Source organism: Antechinus flavipes, chromosome 2 (genome assembly GCF_016432865.1).
Source record: "Antechinus flavipes isolate AdamAnt ecotype Samford, QLD, Australia chromosome 2, AdamAnt_v2, whole genome shotgun sequence".
NCBI lineage: Eukaryota > Metazoa > Chordata > Mammalia > Dasyuromorphia > Dasyuridae > Antechinus > Antechinus flavipes.
The window spans coordinates 421,386,143-421,405,026 of NC_067399.1; the positions used below are offsets into that span (position 1 = coordinate 421,386,143).

At 36.7% G+C, this 18,884-nt stretch overlaps 1 protein-coding gene and 1 long non-coding RNA gene across 6 annotated transcripts in view; one reads left to right on the plus strand and one right to left on the minus strand.

Moving 5' to 3' along the window:
• The window catches only part of SLIT3 (slit guidance ligand 3), a 778,163-nt gene that overhangs the window by 230,135 nt on the left and 529,144 nt on the right, over window positions 1-18,884 (minus strand). The gene's annotated exons all lie outside the window — the stretch shown is intronic.
• LOC127550182 (uncharacterized) overlaps window positions 1-18,884 on the plus strand; it is a 59,450-nt gene that overhangs the window by 25,991 nt on the left and 14,575 nt on the right. Inside the window, exon 3 of one of the 3 annotated variants that reach the window (XR_007950788.1) lies at window positions 18,534-18,856. The exons of the other annotated variants lie outside the window; for them this stretch is intronic. This is a non-coding gene — a long non-coding RNA (uncharacterized LOC127550182). Of the gene's footprint in view, window positions 1-18,533; window positions 18,857-18,884 lie in introns of those variants that run through there. 3 annotated transcript variants of the gene reach the window in all.

The following is an 18,884-nucleotide window of genomic DNA, read 5'->3' on the forward strand; positions in this document are numbered from 1 at the left end:
CTGTTTTAATTTTTCTATAGCATTAACTGAGATCATAGAATAGAGAGTTGAGTAATATTTGCATTTCAAAGAATGAATATGACACTCCTGCTCAGATTATTTCCTTTGACTTATATGAGGTTTTCCACCTCCTCTTTTTCAGAGGAGAAAAGAGACAGAGAGAGATGGAGAGAAAAAGAGAGGAGACAGAGGCAGATAGAGACACTCACAGAAAAAAGAGAGAGCAAGCATGAGAGTGAGTGTGAGGGAGCACAAGGGAGAGCAAGAGAAGGAACAAGAGAGCAAGTGAGAGAAGGACTAAGAGAGCAAGCAAGAGAGTGAGTGAGAATGAGAGCAACAGCACTGTGGAGCTCATATCCATTCTAGCCCTTCATTTTCTATAAACATATGTGACCCTCAGTCCACCTTCCCTCATGGGGAGTAGAACTCCTCTTCATCTTTTAGGGGCAGTGAGGCAGGGATGCCCCAATAAGAAATGCCTTCTCCAGGTCACCTTTTTGCTCATTACACAGAATCACAGAGCTTCAGAGCTGCAAAGGACTCCAGAAGCGATCATTTAGTGAAACCCATACTTGGCCAAAAATTCCTTCTACAACAACTAGTTGTCCAGCTTTTGCCTAAAGACTTCTAGTGAGAGTCTTGAAGAAGATTATTTGAGCAGAAATAAACCAGTTAAATAGATAGTCAGTAAACATTTGTTATGCCTCTATTATATGTCAGGCATAATGCGAAGCAATGGGGATGCAAAGAAAGGCAAAAAATAATCCTTGCGCTCCAGGAGTTCATTCTAATAGGGGATTTGATGAAAATTAATATAGGAAACAAATTAGGTACAAGATAAATTGAAGATCCTCAACAGATGAAAGGTGCTAGAATTGTGGAGTTGAGAAAGGTTGGGGAAGGAAGTAGAATTTTAGTTGAAACTTTGAAGGAAGGCAGGAGGCAGAGATGAGAAGGAAAAGCATTCCAGGAGTGTGGAACAGGCAAAGTAAATGCCTAGAGTACAGAGATGATGTTAGGTATAAGGAAGAGCAAAGAGGCTAGTGTCATATAGGAGAGTAAGAGAGTTATAAGGTGTGAAGAATCCTGGAAAGATGGTGGTAGTGGGGATCAAATGCTGTTGCTGATGCTGCTAATGATGATGATGATGATGATTACTCCAATGGCTTTTTTTGTGTGTGTGTATTTAGGATAAAATGTAAACTCTTCTGTTTGGTTTTAAAAGCTCTTCACAGCCTGACCTCCATCTATCTCTCTGGTGTCATTGGACATCAGTCTCTCTCACATAATTTGAGGTTCATCCCATCTGGTTTTGCTTTTGTTTCTCACTCATAATACTCCATTTCCTATCTTGATGCTTTTGTACTACCTATCCCTCATGCCTGGAATGCACTGTCACATATTTCCTCTCTTCCTTTAACATGCAGCTTAAGGATCAATTTCCACATGAAGCCTTTCCATGTCCCTCAACTGGTAATGCCCTTCTTCCCAAATTACTTTGTTTTGAACTACTTTGCATATATTTGTATTTATATATGCTTATTGCCTCCCCATTAAAATGTAGACACTATTCTTTGTACTTAAACAAATATTTTTTGATTGCTTATTGCTGTATACTCACTATGGTCTAGTGGGTAGAGAGTTGGCCTTTGTGTTAGACAAACATGATTGCAAGTCTGGCTTTTGACATAGATTGACTGTGTTACCTTAAATAAGTCCCTTGATCTCACAATGACCCCAGATCATTCTCTAAGGCTATCTATCAGTTATATAATCTGAATTGGTATATGGAATTCCCTTAAACACAAATTCTTCACTTAAAGTGAAATCATGAGTTTAGAACAAAAGAGAAATCACTCTATTGAATATTAGAGTTTGCAAAGTACTTTTCTCACAATTATCTTATAAGGTAAATAGTATAAACTTGATTATTTTGCAGATGAAGAAATGGATAATTATCTGTTAAGTTAGTTGATTAGTGGAGATGTTAAATTATTTCCTCAGGATCACAGATTTATAAAATATTATGGTCATGATTAGAACTCAGATCTTCTGATTCAAAATCTAACACTATTCTCACTATACTATGTGATTTTGGCAGATCAACCAGGTCAAGGAATGTAGGAAATGGAAATGCCTAATCTGGAAGGAAGCCTTTCTCTCCCAGATAAGTGTAGACTCTCAAATTGGCCCATGTCACTATAGCTCTGGTGAAAAGTAGGAATAGTTGGAGCACCTGGTAAGAGTAAGACAATGAAAATATTTGATGGACTCTGAGAATGAACAATGCATTGAGCCCAAAATTTAATAGAAGGAAGAGAGCAAACTGTGAAAGAAAATTTATAATGCTTTTTAAATAGCCAGAATTCTCCCTGAAACAAACCCCATTTTTAAACATCAAATGATATCACAATCTCCAAAGAATGAAGGTTGGTGGGTCCCTCATGGGGTATAGCTACCTGCTGGGCATGAGAAGGCTATGCACTGTTACTATTGAAAAACTTTTGTAGGAGAAATGTATATAAAAATAAGATTACATCACCACGTTATGCAGAGAGTCTTGTATGAACTTGAATAAATCATAGGAAAATAGAGTTAGAGATAGAAGAAACCTTAGAGATAAGCTAAGCTAGGCTTTAATTTACAAATGAAGAAACTGAAGCTTAGAAGGGATTCCTCAAGGGCAAGAATTAGCCAGGTCCTTTGATTCTAAATCTAGTGCTTTCCTCATTGAACCATATTTTACTTCTTTGGGTCTCATTTTCCTCAAAAGTAATGATGGAGTTGAACTAGATGACCTGCAAGTTTCCTTCAGGAACTAAATCAATGATTCAGTGAAATACAAGGGTTGGCTATCAAAAGGAATAAAGAGACTAAAAGACAGTGCTCTGAAACTGGGTCATAGAGGAAACAATGACTTAAGGATAGAGAAACTATAGCCCATTCAAATAATCATTTTCAGCTTGAACTGTGCCTGCTTCTCTTTAAAGATGAGCACTTAGGTAAAAACATGAAGACATTATTTCCAAACCCTTTTAAGATTCCAGGAAAAGAATTAAGGGCATTTCTCATAAACAGAGCTAAGGTTCAGAAACTCTAGAACATTTTATCTCATTTGGAAAAAACTGAGTTTTAGTTTTCATTACAGGAGACAAGATCATTGAATGTTCACACCCTTCACAGAGATTCTCATTTTATTGCAAGCAGTTTTCTGGAAGGGGAAATTCATTAATATATATGTATATATATCATACCTTATAAAATCACTGTTAGGTATATATGGTAAAGCTTTTTTTTCCTGGTCCTCCTTTATCAGTAAGTAAAATCCCAGGTGTGAAGGATAAGATTAAAACAAGGACTAATTTTTCCTACTAAAGTTTTCTGGGGAAACAATCATTCCAATGACCCAAGAAGGTGAGGTCACTAAATCTGAGTACTAGATTTGTAGTGACCAAGGACCCGGAATGCTGCAGCTTCCTAGGGAAGCAACCCCATTTATTTGCAAAATTCTATTTCTTCTGTGTTCCTGAGGCACATTCCCACTTGTTCTCTGGAAAAATCTGGTCATAGAAACAACACTAAAAAGTCATGAAGTTGTTGAAAATGGTCATTTGACACTTTGATCTTACTTTATAAAACTATGGATAAGAAGAAACCCGTAAAAATCTGTATGAAGTGATGCAGAGTAAATTAAACAGAACCAGAAGATCACTTTGTGCAATAACAATGTTGTAAAAACAATCAAATTTGAAAAAAAAAAGTAAGATATTTCATCAATATAATAACCAACTATGACTCCAGAGAACTTGTGATAACCGGATAAAGAGGTAATAGAGTGAAGGCACATTGGGACATACACACACAACACACAAATTTGAACAAAACTAATTTCAGCATTTTTTTGCTTGACTGTGCATATTTGTTATTAGAGTTTTATTTTTCTTCTTGGATGAGAGGGAATAAAAGAATTTTTTATTTGAAAAAATAAAATTAAAAACTAATAAAACTATTGATAGACTATAATATATGTGATTGGGAAATCATTTCTTCCCAACAAGATGCTGAAAGACAGCGTTTTCTCTCAGACATGGAGGGAAAGAACACAGTGTAAAGATCCAAGGAGAAGAGGAGCTGTCCAGGGTTACAGTCTGTGTTTCAGAAAGGAGATATAAGGGCAGATTCTTTAGTATTGCTTCTTTGGTATCTTCCAATAAAGGAGCATTTCTGGCATCCTCCTCTTGTTATGCCCTCTGGATTTATTCTGTCTTTGCTAGATTTGTCAATTTATTTAAAGCCTATTTCTTCACTTTCCTGGATCATTATAGAAACAAGGTTATCTTCTGACTGCATTCCTCCCCCCCCCCCCCCCTTCTTGATTTCTGGTGAAAGATTTTCAAGTCCACTCAAATCAGTTACCTTATTTGGCAGAACCTCTGGAATTCCACAGATTGATCAATGTGCTCTTACTGGTATACAGACACCTGATCAATATATCCAGGCAAATTTTGCTCTCCCAGATCTCTGCCCCTTTCTTAACAAGTGGCCAATAAAGTTTGATGACCTGAATCAATCAACCTGTGTCACCTACAGGATCTTAAATCTTCATTAAAATCTTAGTTTCTTCACAACTTTGCCATTTAGGAATTCAACTTTTATTCATCTTGATTCTCAAAACCTCACTTCAATGGTAAGAAGCACCTTAGTATGATGGAAAGGTTACAGGATTTCTAGTCAAAAGTCCTGGGTTCAAATCTCATTTTCGGCATTTATTACTTTTTTAACCCTGGGCAAATAATTTATACAGTTTTTGGCTCAGTAATCTCATTTTTCAGAGGACAGGATGATACTAGATGAGGTCTAAGATTATGACTCCCATATTCTTTGAAAACTATAGCAAATTATGTAGATAGCTCATTTATTAGTTATTGTATATTGTTGAACAAAAAGTAGCATAGACCATCAACCAAATTGGAAGCAATCAATCAACCAACAAGCACTTATTTTGTAAATACTCTGCACCAAGTATCTTGCTAGGAAACAAGGATACAAAGACAGAAGTAAAACAGTATCTGTCCTCAAAAAGCTTATACACTAATGGGGACAAGAAAACATACATGTACGGTTATATATAAAATGAATATAAAGTGATTTTGGTGGGCAGTGGGAATGGGGTGTGAATCAGGAAAAACCTAATGGAAAAGTAATACTTAAGCTGAGTCTTGAAGAAGACTAGTAAATCTGAAAGGTATTCAAGAGAGATTGCATTCCAAACACAGGGGACAGTTGGTTCAAAAGCCTGAAGATGGGAAATGGAGTGCTGGGTACAAGGAACACTGAAAAGGGCCAATTTAGCATTTAAAGCCCTTTACAACTTGGCTCATTTATTGTTCCAGCCTCATTAAATATCACTTCTCTTCATATTTCTAAAGTCTAGTCAAACTGGTCAACTAGTCAAACAGAGAAGTTTACAGATGATCCTTTAGGTAACAAGGGAACAATTGTTACTCATTGAGAAGAATAATGACTTGGTTAGTACTATACTTTGGTGACTTATGTGGAGGATGGATTAGGTCAGGGAGAAACTCGAGGCAGAGAGGTCAATAAAGAGGCATTCCTTTTCCCCAATCGACCAGAGGTTTTTAAATTTTTACTGGGTTATGGAGAAGCGGATTTTTTTTCACTCGAGATCTTCTCATACTAGTGTCTGGCTACAATAGGATATCTTCATTAACATAAAGGACAGATTAGGAAGCTTGAATGGGAGCACTCTTAGAGGAGTACTCACAAGATAGAAGAAACCTGGCTGTCCCATCAAAATAAATGAGGCTGGGGGTCTGCACAACAAAAGAATGCTGAACCATCAGAGGAGAGAAAGGATTTGGCCACCCCAAGTAACATTTCCTCTGGCCAAAGTTAATGGTCCCATTGGCCAAGCTTTTTATCCTATTTTCCCTGGGATCAGCACTGCAAATGGAACAGTACGGCCTGTTTTGGTTAGTCTGGGTCATACTAACCCCTCCCAGAAGACCCAGCACCAGAATAATCTCTGTACAAAAGGTTTGCATTAACTGTAATGAAGCAGATGACAAAATCAATAAAGCAGGAACCGTGCGGCTGTCATAAAATGATGTAAATCCAGAGTTCACGATGGTTATGAAGCTATTTAGAATTGTAATTAAAACCAGCACCATTTTTTTGGGGGATAAAAGCCCCTTTGACAACCACAAATGCAAGCTACAGGAAATTTTCAACAAATATATTCAAAATTAATGTATGGCACAAGGATGGCATAAATTAGCTGAGGATAATCTATAAGCTCAGGCTTCGGGATGTAAAAGCACCAAGTAAAGAGATTTCGATTTCACGTTTGGTTTTCCAGTGATGCGGTTTTCAATTTTAATCAAGTTAAAGCCTGACAGAGCACTTAGAGACTCTGAATGAATGGCACATTTCTGACAACTGCTTCTCAATGTAACTTAAATGCTGTCTCTGTATTTACCCAACTTAGGATCTAACTTACATTTCTGTTTCATGCATCACATCATAAAGTCTACAAGAAGTAAAAAGTGCTTTCTGTGTTTTTAAATAAGGGGAATGGCCAGTGGGCTCCTCAGATCTAACGAATTAGCCTTTTCCAGTTTATTTTCTTACAAGCCCAGATTCCAAAGAACAAGAGGATTCCATGTAGAAGAAATCATCCCCTTGCTATCTTCAAACACTTTATCCCCAGCAGCAGGAGGACTAATGTACAATTCTGAGGATTTTTTGGAACTGACTAAGCTTTATATGTGGGACCTTGATTCATAGACTCAGTAATTAAAGAGCAAAAGTTTCTATTTGACTCCTATGATGTCTTGAGGATTGTGCTGCGTGTGTGTGTGTGTGTGTGTGTGTGTGTGTGTGTGAGGGTAAAGAGCAGAGCATGAGATTTGTTCCCTAATATCGATGAACTTACAATCTAGCTGAGGAGAGGAAAATAAAACACATGAAGCAACAGAGAATGAATTAAGACTATATGATGCAGTAGAGATAACAATGGTTTTTAGAGTCAAAAATGTACTATGTATCTGTCAGGCAATCAATAAGCATTTATTAAGCATATACTATGTATCAGACACTTTGCTAAGTGCTGTCTTTGGACAAATCATTTACTCCTTCTAAACCTTAGTTATTTTGAGTGGGGGGATAATAGATCCAGAGCTATGGTTTCAACATTGTGAAAATTGCATCCTTCATTGATACAACTATATATGTGACAACTAGCCTGCAACTTCAGGCTTGTAGGATTGTCTCATAAACTTAAGAATGACTTGCCCATTTAAGTTTGTGTCAGAGGCAGAATTTGAATTTAAGTCTGTTTCACTCAAATACTGGTCTATTAACCATACCATGATCTGATTCACATATGTCAAAGAGGCAAAATAATTTTTCAACAATGAGATAATTTAAGGTAATTCCAATATTCTTGTGATGGAAAATGCCGTCCACATCCAGGAAGAGAACTATGGAGACTGAATATGGATCAAACTATACTATTTTCACTTTTTTGGTGTTGTTTGTTGGCTTGTTTTTTCCTTTCTCATTTTTTCCCCTTTTGATTTGATTTTTCTGTGCAGCATGATGGATGTAGAAATATGTTTAGAAGAACTGCACATGTTTAATTATATCAGATTGTTTGCTGTCTTGGGAAAGGGGAGAGGAGAAAAATTTGGGACACAAGGTTTTACAAAGGTGAATGTTGAAAAAAACATTAGTAAAATAAAAAAGAGGGATAGCCATACCTATACTACTTCCCTCACAGGTTTGTTTTGAAAGTTGGATTAGATAATGTACATAAAGTGCTTTGTTAAATAGAATGTATGGTACAAATGTATTGCGTTCAATTTGGGGTACTGCATTATGTAAAACTTTGACAAACTGGAGTACATCCAAAGAAGTACCAAGATGATGAGGGAACTGAAGCCCATATTGTTTGAGAACAGGTTGAAAAAAAGGATCTATTTGTTTAGTCTAGAGAAGAGAAGACCTAGTTGGGAGGTAGGGGGAGGTGTGAGGCCACAGCTTTGAAGGAGACGAAAGGCTGTCAGATGGAAGAGAAGAATCAGTCTCAGAATTGTGCTTGGTCCAAAGAGCAGTACTAGAAGCAATGACTGGAAATGAAGAGAGGCTGATTTTAGCCCCATGTAAGGAAAAACTTGCTAATGATGCGAAGAGTCCCGAAGTGGAATGGGCTGCAGTAATAAATTCTTCCTCACTGGAGGTTTTGAAATGACAGCTGGATGACCACTTATTGGGGACATTGCACAGTGGGGGTCCTATTCAGATAAAGTATAAAAGGTTTCCCTTCCAGTTCTGAGAGCTGTGATTCAGTGTAAAACTCTATGTGAGTACTTAAATGCAGGTATTCATATGGTCCACCAACTGGTTGTCTAGATTATGCTTGAAAATTCCAAGAAGGAGAAGCCCATCCTCTCTTGAGGTAGGTCATTCTACTTTTGGAGAGACAGACTTAGATGGTGTGTAAAGTCTTAGAATCTTTCTTCCTCTGCTCACTTAAAACACTAGGAATTTTTATAAAGTCATGGCAACAGAAATAGGCTTTTAAAAAATCTGTTTACACATGGTAAATGGAGTAGTATAAACTCTAAATGCTTGTTTATTCCTAATTTAGCTTTGAAATGCAGGGTCCTACACAAGAGGACCCCAAATTTTCTAAGTTTCCTGGTTCCATTAAATACTGAGGGCAGTACTTTGATATAGAGACACTGCTTGCCAGACAGGTTATTTATTCTAAAAGCATATCCAATATTGTGTCTTTGGATGCATAGACAAGGAAACTTATACATTTTAGTTAATTCAATTGAGTCAGCCATCTGATTACAGCAATGGAGCTTGGCACTAGGCCCTGATGGACCACAGACTCGAGTTCTATTAGATATAATATCTTCGAAGAGTAGAAGATTCAAACATTAGCATAGAACATTAGCACTTCTTCAGCTCAATCATATTTCCCAACAGAGGATTCAAAAACTTTTCTATAGGGAATCATAGACAGAATCTATTGCTTACTGGAAAGACCCAGAAAAAGTGGGGTGACTTCAGAACCAACCTAAATTTGGGCCATGGGAGCCTATTTAAATATATGGAACAAGTATACTAGCCTAGGTTGGGGAGTATGGGTGTTTTTAAATAGAGGTGATAATTAACTCACTCTCACATTAATAGCTGGTTAATGATAATAAGACAGAATGTAGAGGACAGACAGGGTTTCTGCCCTTTCCACCCCTCCTACTTTCAATTAGACAATTCTCTAAGATTGTCAGTTGCAGAAACAGTGTAGATCTGCAATGGTGAAGGAAGTCTTCTGACTGTGGGGTGATCCCACACCCATGAAATCACAGGTTCTGACCAAAAATGGCAAATACAGAAAACATTATTTAATGGTGTATGGACATAGCTAGATCCTTTATGGTGGATATACTGTAATATAAGGACAAGAACCATGGGTGGTGAAGAAAATACCGTCACTTGTGAGATCATGGATCTATGAGAGTAAGAGGGGTAGCAGGCTAGAAATCAGTGAGAGAGATATCTATATTTTAGGCTCAGAAGGAATTTTGCTTTGTACCACACTAACTCTTGGTGGGATCTTCCTTTTTTATTGTTATTATTTCAAGGGAAACAGTAGAAGAGGAGGTACCTTAGATCTTGTCTACACTAACCTCATCTAAAAAAACTAGAATTATTATTTTATTAGTGTATAGGGAGTTTCCACTGAGAGACTTACTTTCCCAGTGAAGACTGGCCATGCTCCTTAGTTTAATAAAGAAGAGGGAGAGGAGACATTTGTTCTTATGGAATTGGGACTAGGTAGATTCTCAACATGTCAGGTAGTAAGTGATAGAGATAGTCCCATTATATTTTGACTTTCTGGGAACAATAGAACATCCTGTTCCAAGTATAAGACAGAACATAGAAAATAAGTATTAGAAGGGGCTTCAGAGGCCCACACAATCCCAAGAAAATCATAAAGGAGGGAAAAGAACCTACATGTTCAAAAATATTTGTAGCAGCTCTTTTTGTGATAGCAAAGAATTGGAAAATGAGTAGACACCCATCAGTTGGGGATTGGCTGAACAAGTTGTGGTATATGAGGATAATGGAACATTATTATTCTATAAAAAATAATGAATAAGCTGATTTTAGAAAGACTGAAAGATTTACATGAACTGATACTGAGCAAAACAAGCAGAACTAAGAATACATTGTACACAATAACAAGAAAATGTGATAACCAACTATGAAAGATTTGGTTCTTTTCAATGGTTCAATGATCCAAAGCAATCCCAAAAGACTTTGGACAAAAAACACAATCTGCATCCAGAAAAAGAACTATGGAGACTGAATGTAGATCAATACATGTTATGTTTACTTCCTTTTTCTGTTTTTCTTCTCTCTCCCATGGTTTTTCCCTTTTGCTCTGATATTTGTCTCCTAGCATGAATCATAAAGCAATATGTATTTTTTTTAATTAAAGTTTTTTTATTTTTCAAAACATATGCATGGATAATTTTCAACATTAATCCTTGCAAAATCTTATGTTCCAATTTTTCTCCACTTTCTCCCCACCTCCTCCCCCAGATGGCAAGTAATCCAATATATATATTAAACATGGTAAAAAAATACATGTTAAATCCAATATATATATGCTTATCTAGTTATCTTGCTGTAAGAAAAATCAAATCAAAAAGAAAAAGTGACTTGTCAAAAGGTATGTTATTCAATGTGTTAGAGAAAAGATTTCAACCTAGCTCTTCCTAGGTTCCAGAGGGGAGGTACCTCTCAAGAACTAATATGCTCTGCCTTTCATTTTATATGTTAGGAAATGGAAATCCATAGAAATAAAGTATTTTGTTTTCAAGTTCACACAGTTTGGGACAGAGTTGAGATTAAGATCCAGGTTGCCTAAAACTTGCCTGCTGGTACAAATCACTCATTGCATTTGTACACTTTTCTGTCTTAATTGGCAATTGGAATAGTATGATGGTCAAGACAAAATTTTTCTTATGATGATTAAGTGCTTCTTGGTTATGGATAAAGAAGTAGAATATTTAAGAAGCTGGAATGAATGTGTACTGACCTCAGAATACCTTTTGTGTTTTCTTAAGTCCTCAATGAAAACTTATGATTTGCTTCTCTGCTTTCTAAAAGTCATGTGTAGGAAGAAAAAAATATGTTTACTTGAATTTTAAACCATCAAGGTTTTACTGTGTATTAGGAAAGTACTGTATTGCTCTGGCAGAGATTAACTAGGGTTTTTCCCCTTACACACAATATCTAGGCTTTCTTTTAAGCATTACTCAGGGGAATGGTGATTTAAAAAAAAAAGTTTGATTCTCAAAAGAGCAATGAGGAATGCAACCATCAGGAACAGAGATTTAGAACTAGAAGAAACTTAAGAGACCAACTAATTAATTTTACAGATGAAGAAACTGAGATCTAGAGCAGGTTTGTGGGTTGGTTAGAGTTGGTTAGATAGGAAGAGGCAGGATTTGAACCCAAGTCTTTAGGTTGAATTAAACACATTTTTAATTATACCCACACAAACAAATATACCCCATATATCAAAAAAGGAAGTAGAATTATTTATAGATCCCAAACTCAATGACAAGAAACCATTCATGATAGCATAGAGTTTCATTTTGTATCAAATGCAATTACTCCAAAGCATAGGCTTCTTAAACTCACTACAGGCAAGCTAGGGAGACACTCTGAACCTCTGTCCAGATTCCCTTGATTAAAAAAAAATTATATACTTACAAACTAAATATGCACAAGCAGACAAAAAAAAAAAGATTCAGACAGTGATCTAATTGACATTTCACTTGGGCAAGGGGAACTGGGGCCAGAATAACCATGATGAAATTCATTTTCCAGGGGTCAGAGGGTGGACCAGCAGTGATTTCTTGTTGAAAGATATCTCAGGGCTGGTCAAGACCACAGCCAGAGACACCTATGAAATGCAAATATTTCTTTTCATGCAAATGGAAATAGCAACTTGGTTCAATGTGGTTGGACATATGCAAATGGTAATGATAATAAATTAAAAAGGGTCAACATCAACAAATTCCAGGAATGGGGGGTGTGTGGCTGTCTTGGAGTCCTATGGAATCCTATATTGTGCACACTGGCAGTATATCCTTAGTTTAATAAAGAAGAGGGAGAGGAGACATTTCTTCTTATGGAGTTGGGACTAGGTAGATTCTCAATATGTCAGGTAGTAAGTGATAGAGATAGTCCCATTATATTTTGACTTTCTGGGAACAATAGAACATCCTGTTCCAAGTATCAGACAGAACATAGAAAATAAGTATTAGAAGGGGCTTCAGAGGCCTTCCTTGTGCAAAACAAACACAATAGAAATCCCCACTAAAATACCCAATAAATGCTATGGCTGAAGGCTCAGGGCAGTGAGTATGGGTAACCTGCCTCTCAAAGCAGCCCATTTTGTTTTTATAAAGACAAATAGATATGATACATATAGTTTTAGAATTTCCCTTGGTTTCCTACTAAAATGATGAGAATCAGATAAAAGGATGAATTCAGGAGGTTCAAAATGATGTGTCTAATATTCTTTTTTATGCTTCTTTTAAGATAGCCTTTCCCCACACCTCTGTTTTCCCACCCTTGTACTTGCATTGATCTCACTGTACATAAAACCATAACAATTGAAATAGGCTAGAAAAATCTGAATGGTTAACATCAGTTCTGTTTCTGTCTCTTCCACATGGCATATGAAAGAAATTAGCCACATACAGATGACAATGGATCAGTTAGCTGGAATCAGGTCCTCAAAATCAGCAGAAACTATACCCAAAAGTGATCCCCAAAGTGAAAAAGCAAACAAACAAACAAACAGGAGACTTAAAGAAATTCAAAAGAAACTAGAGCTCCACCCACCTCTGAATTGTTTCTCATTTGCAACATTCCCTAGGAAAATGAAAGAGATAGTTTGTTATTTTTGCTTTGCTCAGAGAATTCCTAACAGTGGCCTCCCACATTTCCTTTACTTCCAGCTAAGTCACAATACTTGGCATTCTCAGCTGCTGGCAAGTTGTGGGTTTGATAAATTAAACACAACTAAAAGGAAAAATTCTTTGAAAACAAACTGGGCCTTCTCAGCTGGGCATACCTCCCCCTTATATGTTTGACACATCCCCACTCCCCTGAATGGTCTACAAATGACTTTTCGATCTGGCATTTGTAGTGTTTCCTTGCTAATGACAATGATAATACCAATAATACAACAGCTTACATTTCTATAGCATTTTTAGGGTTTGCAAAACATATTCCTGACAACTCAGGAATACGAAGTAGAGATATTTCCCTCATTCTGTTAAAGTGAAGAAATTCCAGAGTTAATATTAAGAGAAATGGAGATAGTAACTTTATCCTTGTAACTTGCTCCTGATTTTCAAAGATCTATCTGGTAGAGGAAAGTTGTCATTAGATATAGTTTTTTTAAGTTCACAGAATTGCAGATTTAACATGAAAAGAGGCCATCTAGGTCATTTAGTTCAACCTCTTCCTTATAACAACGAAGAGACTGATGGCTATAGGGATGAAGTGACTAGTCCAGAATCATACAGGTAATAAGTGGACAGAGTTGGACTCAAACTCTGATCCTCTGACCCCATCCACCACCCTATTCTACCTCTCCTCATGGAAATCCAAGTCTATGTATGTATGCTGTTATTTAGTTATTTTTAGTCATGAATGACTCTTTGTGTCTCCATTTGGGGTTTTCTTGGCAATGATACTGGAGTATTTTGCCATTTCTTTCCCATATCACTTTTCAGATGAGGAAACTGAGATAAAAAGGGTTAAATTGACTTGCCCCAAGTCACATAGCTAGTAAGTATCTAATGCTTCACATTAGTTCTATGCAAATATATATATATATATAAATAAAATATATATACATACACATACATATTTATGTATGTATACATGTGTGTACATGTGTGTACAGAGACAGAATGAGAAAGAGAGAGCGACAAACAGACAGAATATATGTGTACATATATATATAGAGATATATATATAGATAGATAGATAGATAGATAGATAGATATAGATATAGATATAGATATAGACCAAGAGGTAGAAATAGAGGTAGAAGTGGAAGAGATGAAGAGTGATCAGACCTTGATTTCAATGGTATAGGGAATTTCAGGAGAAGAAAGTCCCTTGATAGTTCAGATTCTTTCTCATTCTGCAACCTAAATCGCCTTAGAGAGTTGACTTACCCATTATCATATAGCCAGTATGTGTAAGACACTTTAATCTAGGTCTTCCAAATTTTGTGGTTGGCTCTGGATCTATTAGGGCAGCTAAAAGTTGCAATGGATAGTGTGTCAGGTTTGAAGTCAGGAAGATTCGTCTTCCTGAGTTCAAATCTAGCTTCAGACACTTCATAGCTTTGTAATCCTGGACAAGTCTCTTCACCCTGTTTGCTTCAGTTTCCTCATCTGAAAATGAACTAGAAAAGGAAATGGCAAACTACTCTAGTATCTTTGACAAGAAAACCCCAAATGGGATCATGAAGAGTCGGACACAACTGAAAACTATGTCCTCTGTGCCACATGGTCATTCCTATATACAATATAACATGATAAATTCATTAAAGTATTACAAAATAAAGTATAAAGGGCAGACCTAAGTTTCAGTCTCAGCTCTGTTATTTGCTAGTCATACATAATTGGGCAAGTCATTTGCTCTCTTAGGGCCTCAACTTCCTCTTCTAAAAAAAAAGAAAGAATACACTAATTTTATTTCTAAGATCATTTAAATGTAGGATTATTTAAATTGTATGATTCTTCTCTGGCAGCATTATATGCACTCAAGAATTCATTATACATTAAGTACTTCATATATGCAAAATATATCTAGGGAAGATTAAAAAGATAAATAATGCTCTATGTGTCAACAACTTACATCCTAGTTGGAGTGACAAGATATGTTCACAGATAAACAGAACACAAATGAGATTATGAGAAACACATAAAGCCCAACTAAAACACTATGTGAGTGCATATATAAATAACTGTGTAAGCATGTGCAAGTACATGAGTGTGTATGTTTAAACTTGTGTGTATTAGAACATGGAGACTACATGGCATAACAGAAAAGTGCTGGTATCAGGCAGGGCACATGAGTGTTGAGGTCTTCTATGGGCTTCAGCTTCTCTAAGGATCTTTCTTCTAGTTCTTACCAGCTTTAGTATTCTAACACACTATATTTTAGTTCCAAAAGAAGATGATGGGTGCCACTACTGGGATGAAGGCATGAATTGAATAATAAAAAAGCCTTGAAATACTTCTTATGTCCCAAACACACAGTAAGAACTATGAAAAAATCTGGCATCCCCAAGCTGGAGAAAGGTGATACTTCTGCTGACTGCTCCAGAAAAATGGATTGAGAGCAGCAATACTGGACTGGAAAATAGTTTAAAGACCTTGGATTTTCCAGCTTTCAGGGTATCATGTAAACTTAACCTTTTACACTAGGTATTTATTTGCTTGGGTAGGTAGGATGCTCAGCGCATTCAGTCCCTGAGAAGTGATAATCGGCATTTAGATGTAATTTAGGTTCATGCACTTGTGCCTGGAGTAATAATAGGCAGAAGTTTAAAGAAAAATGTTAACAATAGCAAATAATAGCCATCGGTTTAAATGGACACATTCTAATATGTCAATTAAAAAAAAAAAACTGAATGATTCTGGCAGAGATGGAGTGCTCTGTGCTGACACCATAGGAGAGACACATATGGATTTGTCAACTCTGATACAACTCAGAAGCGAAATGTCACCCTCTGATACAAAGTGTAGCAGCATCCCACACAAAGCAACCCAATGCTCACAGGGTGGCTATTTCTGACCCTCTGCCAATCTTATCTCCTCTTCTTTTTCCAAATCAACCATTGTAACAAATTAGTAGTACCTTGGCTTTGTCAAAAGAGAGATAAGAAATGCCTTTTTTCCCCTACTCATTACTGATGAATGGGTAAGATTAGAGAGGGTAATGAAAAGAAGGATCCGGTTAACTGAAAACAAAGTCTAGCTTTAGAATGATCCACCGGTCTTTCCGAAAGAATCCCAGAATTTAGGAAAAACTCCATCATTTATTCTACCCATTCAAGAAGGTATTCTCCTGGGCCAATTAGATGGCAGAGTGGATAAAGCACCAGCTCTGGAGTCAAGAGGATTTGAATTCAAATTTGGCCTCAGACACTTAATACTTAAAGACTGAGTGACCCTGGGCAAGCCACTTAACTCCAATTGCCTCCCCTCCATCCCCTTGCAAAAAAGAGGTGTTCTTCTATTCTACAAGTCTTTAGTTTGACTATACCAATGTGACTGTTGTAATTACATCTCTCATTATTCCTGTCCTGATATTAAATATTTTTTAGTCTTCATTTTGTTAAGCTTCTCTGAGCTCATGTATAAAATGAGGTTAGGGTGTCCCCAAAAGACTTTAGTGCAGTTTCAAAACTTTACCAGCTTAAAAACTGCACTAAGACTTTTGGGACACTGTATTTTCTCTGCCTTCCTCATAGGATTCTTCAGAAGACAATCTTTATAAACCTTCCTGCTAGGTTATCTAGTTTTATAGACTCATAGAATATGTGGGTGGGAGAGATTTTTAAAGATCCTCCTTATTTTAGCGATTAAAAAATGGAGGCACTGAGAGATTAAAGTTTTTTGTCACCCAAGAGACATGGTGGCAAAGTTGAGATTGATGCCAAGTCATCTAACTCCCATTTTAGCACTTCTGTTAATAATAGTAACAGATAACATGTATATAGTGCTTACTATGTGCCAGGTATTGTACTAAGCACATTACAAATATTATCTCATTCGATCCTCACAAGAATTCTGGGAGTTGGATGCTATTATTATCCCCTTTTGACAGATAAGAAAACTGAGGCAAACAATTTAAGTAATTTGGTCAGGATCACAAAGGCAATAAGTGTCTGAGAAAGGAAATGAACTTAGGTGAACTCAGATTTTCCTGATTCTAGGCACCACCCCCTCATTCACTGTGCCATCTAGCTGCCCCATTTCTCTCCTCACACGGAATCAATTGAAAAGTCTTTCTGATTCTTTCTTCTGCAAGATTCTCTTATGCTCTTCCCATTCTCACCATTTTTACAACAGCCTCTAGTTCATGACCTCATCACTTCTCCTCTAGATTATTGCAAGTTTCCTAATTGTTTTCCTTATCTCCAGTGCTTGCTTCTCCGATTTATCCTTCACATTATTGTCAAATGGATATTTCTAAAGTAAGAGTCTGACTCCTGCCATTTCTCTGCTCAAAAAGATTCATGACTCGGTCTTGCCTTCAAAATAAAATGCAGACTTCTCTATCTGGCATTTCAAATACTTCACAATCCCACTTTCTCCAAGTTTATCACACAGTGTTCTCTTTTACACTCACTATGTTCCAGCTGCGCAGAGGAGAGAATGAATAAGGTAAAGTCCTGAAGTAGTGAAACCGATTAGGAATAATATTGAAGTGGTTAAAGGGAGAGAGGGGTGATGAGGACCTTATTGAGAAGGGCTATGGTGTGACCAGATATAGGGGGTGATATAAAAATATTGAGATCACTGGAATATCCCTGGTGGACTGTGTTGGTTCTTGGAGCCTATGTTGGTAGGTGGTTTAGGTGAATTGAAAACATACATTTCTTAAAATCATTAGGCACAGAAAACAGTCAGATCAATGGTACAGTTGCAGTAGGAAAGGCAGCTGTAAGGGACTATAGAGGTCTAGTCCAAAGCATTTCTAAATAAGGATCTCATCTAACACAATCTATCCATGTGATCATCCATCCTTCATTTACAGACTTCTAGTGGAGAGGAACTTATTACCTCTCAGTGTATTCATCTCATTCCATTTCTAGATAGTTCTAAATTTTAGGAAGTTTTTTTTCCTGCGCTCAAGCCTGTATTTGCCTCTCTGAAGGTTCACTCTCAGCTCTTGCAGCCACACAGAACTGTTTTAATTCATATTCGTCAAATATCATTTGAAATCACTGACACTTTTGGCCTAGAGAAGAGAAGATTCAGAGGGGACAAGATAGTTGACTTCAAGTATCTGAAGGGCTATCATATGTAAGGGAGATTAGATTTTTTTCTATTTGGCTCTAGATGAAAGAAATAGAAACAGTAGGGTAAAATTATGATGAGGTCACTTTAGGCCTGACACCAGGAAAAACACAAAACAAAAGGTTCACAAACAATTAGAGCTAAAGTCTAAAAGTGAAATGACTAGCTTGAGAAGTAAGTGGGGGACTCTTGGCCTTGGACATTTCTACATAGAAGCTGGATAGCCACTTGTTGGTTATGTTTGAGAGGGGATTCCCTTCCTGCATAAATTAGACTGAACTCTCTATTCCTTCCAGCTTTCAAATTCTATGATTCTGAAATACTCCACTGCTACCATGTTCTCCCTACATTTTCTCTTTTCAGACTAGAAATCTCCAGTTACTCCAATTGATTTTCCCTTGCCATGACTTCCAGCCTTTTGGTCTGAACTGATCTGGTCATCCTTTGAACACAAACAGCACTTACTTTCTGTATCCTCTCATATGGCATCTATCACCTCACACTGTATGTTATCTTTTCATGAGTATGTGTATCATCTCAACTAGATTGTAAAGTTCTTGAAAATAGGAGGGAAATAATTTGGAACTCAAAAATTTTAAAAACAAATATTAAAAATTGTTTTTACATGTAATGGGAAAATATTAAATAAAAATAGAGATGTATCTTGTAAACCAATAATATCTAGCACTGGGGCATGGAGGGGGAGAAAGAGAG